Raw genomic sequence first — 10,044 nt, 5'->3', positions numbered from 1 at the left:
TAACATGAGTGTCTTTCATGGGATGGAATAATACAGTACCGGTATTGGTTAAAGAAGGTATGATAATATCTAATAAGATTTATGGTACTTAACACTCATCTTATAAAATCTTAAAGAATTGACAATTTGAACTGGTGCTATGTCACAACATAGCAAAATTTAATCGCAACTTAAATGCTACACACAGCCACATTAAAGCTTATCTAACACGTTTTAAACGCAAACGCAAACCGATTGACGCAAACGTATGGCATCATTCCCCTTCTTGCGAAAAACAAATAGCTGCGTCCACTCGAAACGCATAAGTCAACGTTTGCATACACTACTTGCGTTGCTTGAATGCCTCTATTTTTGGTACATTCTAAATATCGACTGTACTAATGACTGCTTGCGTAAGCGTAGCATTTTTTGCCTCTAAATCTGTCTTGTGCGTTCGCAGCAGATGAGAAGAATGTAACCATTATGGTATTCTTTATCTTTATTATTTATATTATGATGATTTATATTTTTACTATAAATATTGTTATTGTTATTATTATCATATGTTAGTGGTCTATGTTGTTAAAGTTTTCCAAACCGATAGGTTTCGAATCCCAGACGTATTGAGGACCTCGGTTTTGCATTGTGTATTAGGCAATAAAATACTCGTATTTATAATACTGTGATAATTCTTTGTCGCTATTTTTGAACAACGATTTTGAATATCCGGTTCCGACTGCAGTAAAATATTCAGGCATTTTAATTATTGAGCGATTGCTGTATGGATATTTTGCAGGGCCGTGGAACCGCACCGGCCTCACCGGCTTTGGCCGGACCACTTTTTCTCAATTATATTACTTTTTTTACATAAATATATACTGATACCTACAAACTATAGGAATTTATCATTAATGCTGGCATCCCTTTGTCATTTTAATGTATATTTAAACAAAAATCTACCATGCGCTTGTTGTTATATTGCCTATGTAAATTTCATTTCATTTTTTTGACAATCTTAAATCTATATTATAATTTCAAAGGCTATAGGCTATAGAAAAACCGAGGACTTCAAAAAACGTCTGGGATTCGAAACCTGCCGGTCTGAAAATCTGTAACAACATACATCATCGAAGACCCCATCTCACGAAGTGAATATTTTTATCAGCGTAATTGTGGGTAAAATAATGGCGTTTACTGTCGTTTTTTACTAAATCTTTAGCTGTTCCGACCACATGGCACTGTTCCTAGCCGTGTTTGTCAGTTGTTCTATATGGAACGCCAAAAGAGCAACATTACAAGTACGTCCTTCCACGTCAGGTTTGGTATGGAACGCCAAAAGGCCAGCTTTCACTCGGTTTTCAGGAACCAGTCGGTTTTCGGTTTTTCAATGAATTTCAGTAAAACCTTGCTTTAGCTGCCGCTGACAAATGCTGTCTCATCTCATTTTAGTGGTTTCTAAATATTTTCATCTTATGAAAAATATGTGAAACTGCTGTATAAAAAATAACTGAGCGAAATAACATGCAACATGCAACCTATCTTCTTTTAGTGGTCATATTGTTCTTTTTTATCAAAACTAATCGCGACTTACACATACTAGAAGGTAAGCGAATGAGGTTTTAGTCATTAAGATTGACTTTGAAAATGTTTGGAGGTTTAAATATATAATACCGTATTTACAAAATTTTGGGGGTTTGAGTCGGCCAAATTGTCATCGCCACACAGAGGTAATCCAGCCAAGCCCGCCTTGATTACATGCAATCAAAAAAAAAACTAAAGTATGCATGTGCTATTTCCTGACAGAGGAGCCATTTTTTCAACCATTGCAGAGCTGAGGTGGGTATGGTATCTAATCCACTTTGCACTAAATTTAAATCCTGCATCTGCGTCTGGGTTGGAACAGGGGTAACTGCTTTGCAGGTTGCCAGCTGATACCATTTTTTTAAATTTTGTTCACATTAGGCCCACCATGATGGGGCTGAGGTACTTTAGGTATGGTTCGACAGGGGTGGCGCCAGGATTTTACCGACGTGGGAGGGGGACGAGATCCCCGACGGAGGGGCCGATGCCCCCGACGATAGGTCAGATTTCCCCGACAAAAGCATTGTGGGCGTGGTCGTGCTTCGATTAAAATGTTCCAAAAGTGGTCCGGGGGGCGAAGCCCCCCTAAAAATTTAACAATTTAAGGGTTTCAAAGGCTTATTTAATCGATTTTAGAGTCTACTAATAATATGTAGAATATACATATAATTTTTTTTCTCTCCGACGAATTGTTCTCCCCGTCGGGGAGGCTGCCCCACTGTCAGGGCTCTCCCCCCCCCCACACCCTATCATGGTTGGTATGAATCTAGTCCCCACTAACTTTAAACCTTGCATTTGTCTATATATATATGATGGGGAAGGTGTAGAAGTTGAGTTCGACAGGTTTGTAAGTTGCTCTTTCCGGGCATCTAGATTTGCCATATTTCCAATTTTTTTTTTTTTGTGACTTTAATTCTTGTGGCTGCGCTTTGAGGAGAAGGGTAGTGATTCTACAGGTTGCCAGCATCTATTTCCGGACATCCAGGCAGGGCAGCCAAGAGGGGAAACTGTAACAGGGGCAAGGATTGTTGTGGGCCCCCAATTACGAGCGCAAAGCGCGCGGAAGATTGCGCCGATGGCGCATAAAGGTTTTTGAGGGGCCCTCTCAATCTGGAGTGGCCCATTATTAGGGGATCCATGCCATTATTGAGGGCCCATGATAGTAATTATTCTTTTTGAACAAAATATGGAAAAATGCTATCTGCAATATATATGCCTCCCCCTCCCCCGATAAGCTTGGGCCCCCCTGGGATCTTGCCTCTGCCCTCTCTTGGTGGCCCTGCATGAGGCGCCAAATGCTAAATAAGTTGGTGGGGCGGGAGTGGATATGCACTCAGGCCTCACTAACTTTAAATCATGTATCCGTCGTGGATAGGGGCTGTCTCTTATACACATCTAGATGTGTATAAGAGACAGAGTACGTCCTTCCACGTCACCCTCCCGCTTTTACTATAATAAACCGGACCATCTGCAAAATTCTTCCGACGGCTATGTATTTTGACAAGCCAAATTATTACATCGCCTTGCGTGTTATCACTTTCGCTGATTTAATTTTAAAGTTAAACAAGATAAAAAGGACGGGCTACATATTTGATGAATATAACAGACATCATTCTAGTTCATTAACGTCAACCTTTTCCACATTTCTTTGTGAATAAGCTTATTTTTGTCTACTTAAGAAATAGTTTTTTGGTAGATTACTTAATCAGTTGTCGAATATGATCAGTATTTTTTTAAGAGTTCGTGCTGAACGTAGAAACACAACATTCCTCAAAGATCGTTGTGTTATTTTCACTATTTTATGATATTATTACGATTGTTATGTTGTAAGTCACGTGAGATACCTATTCCCACGTGACCTGACTCCACGACGATCCTATTAATATCAAAATAACTGATCAGACTATCGAGTATCGCTCATTAGGTTTTGTGTCGTCCAATTCTAGTGCGAAAAGCCTGTTGAGTTGGAGTTGCTGTCTCCAAGGTGAACGCGTCGTTCGTTGGCACTATGGGCATATTCAAATGAGCTTTTGATTGCTGAAAGCTCAAACGCACCTGATCTCTACTAGATACTGTCATAATTGCAGTGTTTGTCTCCCTTGCTGTCACATCACGTGTTAACAAAAGAAAATATTTTATATGTATTAATGAACTGAGCGTATGAATAACTATTTTTTCATACTAATGAAATAAAATGAATGTATATTAATATAATTTATTGAACCCTTCAAGCATTAACACTATCTATTAAAATGCCTCATTTTTCCTCGTTCGATTGCCATTGATGTATATAAATATATGTATATAGAATTCAATTTTGTTTATTATTCCATCAAAGCATACGCATACCTGATACAATTAATATAAAATATACAGAATTTTAATAGAACTCAAAGTGTATGTGTATGATATATGTATGTATGAATGTATACAAGTATGATATATCTTAGACTGTTGTCTATTCATATCGAAACCGAATCAACAGATTAAACTCAATTGAACAGATTTGCATGACATTTTCAAATAGGCCCTATATTATTTTCTTATAAAGTGGCTGTCACGTTAAATTTTCGCCATTTATTTGGAGAGTCCTTGTGTACACCTTAAAATTAGAGACCCGAGGTGGTATGATCAGCTACGAAAGTGCGTAACCTCATTTTGTAAACGAACCCTCACTCATAATATTGAACATTTTGGACTAATAGAAACTACCGTATACTGAAACTTGAAAATGAATAACCATTTTATTTATTGCGACAGTACAAATAGAATAATATATGACCCAATCATACTAAAGAACGATGCATGTCAATACTGGACAATGACGTGACTAAATGCACATTGGTCTTATAAGATGTTCGCTTGTATATTAATCGGTGATACACGCGACTCCGTTTTCAATAGCAAACAAATCAAGTGTTGTCTTTAGTTCGCTTTAATGTCAAGTACTCAGACTCTCAAATTCAAGTTGCCTGGATTAGAATACTGATAAAATACGTCTTTGCCAGTAAGTTGATCGTTTGAAAAGCCCACAATTAAGTTTACCCCCAACGCTCAACTATAAAACACAAATACAAACGAATTATGGACTATTGTTTCTGTGCTCAATTAACATTCATTGAATATATAAGGATACTATAGAAGAATCCGTGCCGTCAGCGAAGAAACGCGTAATCTGCTAGTTTTAACGACATCATTCTATCGACGCAACCTCTTGTCGACGTTTTTGCATTCTGGTCTCCAGTGACCGCCGCAAAAGTGGCTTTGTTTGTAGCGAAATTGACTTAGTGCGCATGATTAGTTTTAACAAGATGATTTCTTTGACTGAGCAAACTGACAAAAGACACTTCAGAATTTGAAAGCGGCCATTTAGAAATATCCAATTTACTAAAATTTATCACTGTTGTTGTTGCATAAACAAGTTATCAACAATCAGGAAATTCGATTAAGAATAGGCCTATGAGAATTTATCTGTGGCTTGTGATTGTTGTTTTTGTTTTTGTTTAAATCCGATAGAGCCATGCCATTAGTATCTTAGTACGTGCCATGACGTCATGAATTATTCAACTTACACTTATGCTGGAGTTACATCTCACCAGGTATTGGCCTACTCTGCTGTTAATGCACTCGAATGCACCAACATTTGCGTATCTAATTATAATGAGTAATTAAAAGTTTAACCAATCAAAGCAAGCTGTACTCGTCACATGTTTTCATTTCTCTTTGTTGATTTTCAAGCATAGACCCGATCAACTTTCAATCTAAATGGATAATATCAGGCAATATATGATACTTAACGTCATAATGACGTAATTTGGATATATAGACACTGTGTCGGTGTAACAAAACACTAAACACGTAAATCGATATGAAAATTACGTCATTTTATATTGCTATGCTATTTGCCACAATGCTCTACATGGGTATGGTTGAATAAAATGCAAACAAACTCTAAAATGTATACAAAACAGTTCAAATTTAGATTGAGGTACTGTAAGCTTCTCTTGCAAAATGTTCATTAGAATTTTAGCAGTTTAGACCTAATTTGGCCTTCACACTAAGCTTTGAAATAGATTGCCAAATGTTTGGAAATTCAGATTGCATTGGAATTAAACAAAGCTGCCGGCTGCACAACATGAGTATATGAGGACCTCCAATGGAAATAAATCTGCTATTGGTTTTCTTGGGCTATCCTGGCTAATGTTTGATAATATGTTTTCTAATACTTTTTTTGTCATTTTTAATCTTTGCATGTTTTAGTTAACTGTAATCTTTTGGCCGAATAAATGAATGAATGAATATATAGAGACTGCTTCTCAAATGTATACTAGTATTGCTTACCACTAATTTAAGATAGATACGGTGTGATACCTTTACATAATTTATTCATTTGAATGTTGGGACAAAATCATTATTGTCATACAATTAGCCATCATCACATAATCGTCAAACGTGGATACATGATAGGTCTAATTAAAAATATAATGACTATAATAACAATAATTCATTCATTCATTCATTTTTTATTTTAATTTTTTGGTCAATATCAACATATACAAGTAAAAAACAAATAAAACCACTTAAAAAAAAATTAACATTACACAATTTGATAAGCAACAATATATTTACAGTAAACTATTGTTGTGAATTTTTTAGTTGTGAGCGTTTAATGTCAATTTGATATTGGCAAATTTGGTACGCTGCTGGACCCTGCGGGAGGCAATGGTCTAATCATGATCTTTAAACTACCATTTGTATTACAGTTTTCATCTTCTTCGTCATCATCATCAGCAGCAGCAATGTCATATTCATTATCATCATCGTCATCGTTATCCTCATAATTATAATCAAATTGACAATATGCACCACCGAGACTAAAAGCAATACCGGGTTGGAGTCTGGCAGGGATTATGTTCAAATTCCAATATTTGAATGTTTGAGTAAAATCTATGCAATGTTGTGATATAATTAACCACCATCACATGATTGTCAACCTATTTTATATGAACGAATGAATAGGCAGAATACTAATAATCTTCGGTAAATATAAAACCTATGATCTTGCACTGTCTGAGCTCGGATTAGAGACCCTTGCCTCCCGGCGCAGAGTCCAGCAACGTACCAAATTTGCCAGCAAATGCAAACAAACAGATCGTTTCAAATTATGGTTCCCACTCAGCAGACATGCTCACCATATGCCACTACGCCATACACCTATCAGAATTATAACTGTAAAACTAAAAGTTTCAGTAACAGTCCCCTCCCATTTTATGCCTACATTTGTAGCTGAACACTGCGCGATGCCGTTTCCAATTCGGGCTCACCACTATCTTGAGGCTACAGTTTAGTTTTCAGGCTTGGCTTCCTCACTGTGACGTTTTTTGGTCTACTGGGAAAAGCCATCGTTTTTGTTCTGATCTTTTCTTTTTTCTTGCATATATTTTTCCTATCTTTTTGCAGTTTTTTTTTTTTTTTTTTTTTTTTTTTTTTTCTGGCTGTCACTTCCCACGCTTAGAATTTGTCCGTGCTTCGCAGAAGCATTGGCGATATATCAAGGATGTGCCTCCTAATATTTAGTGTCAATCTATGGTGCGGTGTGCGTGTGATGACCAATTAAAGTGGTTTATGGTCAAACAGTCTACGCCAGATATTTCAAAAACCGGTCAGTTAATCTGAAGTTAAATCAAGTTAAAAAGAAGAAATTTCCAGTAAAGGGTATAAATTTAAGGGTCTTTTCAATTTTTGAGGACCCAGACCTAAATATCTCTTCAAAAAAATCCAATGGGTCTAAATGAAACATTCTATAATACGTTGTAAAGGTCTTGTAAAAAAATGATTAATTGAAAAAATGAATTTTTGTGACGATCCGCAGTATGGTGTGGATCTGAGGACCATTTAAAGGAAAACGTTCCAGATCACATATTTCGAAAACGGATCAACTGAGCTGAATGAAACATTCGGAAAAAAGTTTAAATAAGTTACAAGGAAGAAATAATTATGTGCTGGCGACGAATCAGTCAATGGTGTAAATGAAAGGGTCATTTCAATTTTTGAGGACCCAGACCTCAAAATCTTTTTAAAGAAATCAATGGGTATAATTTAAACCTTGTATAACAGTTTGTCAAGGTCGAGTAAAGAAATGATTACATTTTTGTGACGATCCGGAGTAGGGTGTAGATCTGAGGACCATTGAAAGGAAAACGTCCCAGACCACATATTTTGAAAACGGATCAACTGATCTGAATAAAACATTCGGAAAAAGTGTTGGCGACGAATCAGTCAAGGGTGTACATTGGAGGGTCATTTAAATGTTTGAGATCCCAGACGTAAATATCTATAAAAGGTTTTCAATGGCTGTAAATGTAACTTTCTATAATAGTTTGTAAAGTTCCAGAAAAGAAATAACTGGGTTTATTTGTGATGATCCGGCGTAGGGTGTGAATATGAGGACCATTTAAAGGAAAACGTCCCAGACCAGATATTTTTAAAACGGGTCAACTGATCCGAATAAAACTTTCGGGAACGTTTAACCCAAGTTACAAGAAAGATATTATGATGTGTAGGGGATGATCCAGGTTAGGGTGTAAGTTTGAGGGTCATTTCAATTGCGTACGTCCCAGTTATAGATGGATAAAAATGACACCTTACAGAATATATTTTCATGGTTAAATGAAGAAATGATCCATTTTTTAGACGATCCACAGTACGGTGTGGATATGAGAACCATTTAAAGATTTTTTGTTGACAATTGGTTGAATTATTAAAAAGCAATTTGCGTTTTCTAAAGCGCTTAAACCAGTTACTGCTAGGTTAAATTCAAAACTACCGTGATATGCATGAACAATTTTTGCTTTCAGTAATTGAATCACTATGAATTGCAAATGCACCTTCCTATGCAATGTCTGCCCATATAGCGCGCAATGGTTGTGAGTCACGATATACCTCGTTGTTACCATTGCAGCCATAGTTCAAGTCTCACTAATAACGTCGCAATGAACTTTTCTTTTCTTTTTTCCCCACTTCACTTTTTTCCTCTTCATTAAAATTCTCAGTACGGACACCAAAAGTATGCATTTTCTTTTAGTTTTAAGGCATATGCGGATTTCATAAGTCCGCAGTGACGATATAACGTGTTTTTAACGACTTTTCTTTTTGTTGAAATTTCAACTTCATTTCTCATTAAAGCAATGGGGGAAAGCCCTATGTTCTGTTGTTTAAACAGACATAGTAAGTCTAGTTATATTATTATTATTATTATTAGTAGTAGTAGTAGTATTATTAGTATAGTAGCAGTAGTAGTAGCAGTAGTAGTAGTAGTAGTGGTGGTGGTAGTGGTAGTGGTAGTAGTAGTAGTAGTAGTAGTATTACTATTATTATTATTATTATTATTATTATGATTATTATTATTATTATTATTATTATCATCATTTTTATTAACATTAATAGTAATATCTTCGGTGTTATCATTATTATTATCACTATTATACTTAAATACACATTTCTATCGCTGCTGTTTTGATGTGATGTATCTGTGATATCCTGTTTTTATTATTATTTAACAACTCAGTTTTGTAATTCAGAATTATTCAGATTTATTTCTGCAAGATTCTGTTTTATGTACAAATTATTTGAATAAAGATACCGTAATATATTCTTTATAAAATTTTCATCATCATCATCATCATCCTGATTAACACTATCATTATCAGCATCATCTTTACCATCATCATCACCATCATCATCATCATCATCACTATCATCATCATCATCATCATCATAATCATCATCATCATCTTCATTGTCGTCGTCATCATCATTATCTTCATCATCAACATTAGTGTTATCATCAACATCATAATGATCCTCAGGATAATCAAATTAGCAACATTACCACTGAGACTAAGAAAAGGTAGGGTTTAGTCTAATTCCAATATTCCAATGTTATTTATTTCATTGTTGCTTGTTCAATTGCCTCGTACCTGCATCTTTATATAAATATATTTTATATGACTGCATTTAGTAAGTTTTCTTACAGATTTTTAAATATATTTTCATTCTCATCCATCATCATCATCATCATCATCACCACCACCACAACCACCACAGCCACCACCACCACCACCACCACTATCTTCAAAATCGTAATTTTATTTACTTATATGTTCACACTGTTTAGTATCCAATTGGAGTTTTCTTAAATATCTAGTCAATTAAACACAGGTATACTCAAGTAGTACCTTATATAAAATGCTCTTTTAATATTCATTAATTTTGGCGCATCACTTAATAAGGTTCGTTATTTATGGGTCATCAGTCGTTGACATCGAGCTTGCCTATCATTCAGAAACAGCCTTGCTTGTTGATTTCTTCAAATAATATTTTTGCAAACATAATTCTTCTGACTTGATCCATTGAGGATGCACTTTGAGGTGGCAGATAGGAGGTGTTAAAACAACAGTTGAACAGGCGATATACTGAAAATGA

Source organism: Anneissia japonica, unplaced genomic scaffold, assembly GCF_011630105.1.
Source record: "Anneissia japonica isolate Jap-2015-1 unplaced genomic scaffold, ASM1163010v1 scaffold1812_len1207588_cov181, whole genome shotgun sequence".
Taxonomy (NCBI): Eukaryota; Metazoa; Echinodermata; class Crinoidea; order Comatulida; family Comatulidae; genus Anneissia; species Anneissia japonica.
This window is presented reverse-complemented; position numbering follows the sequence as displayed.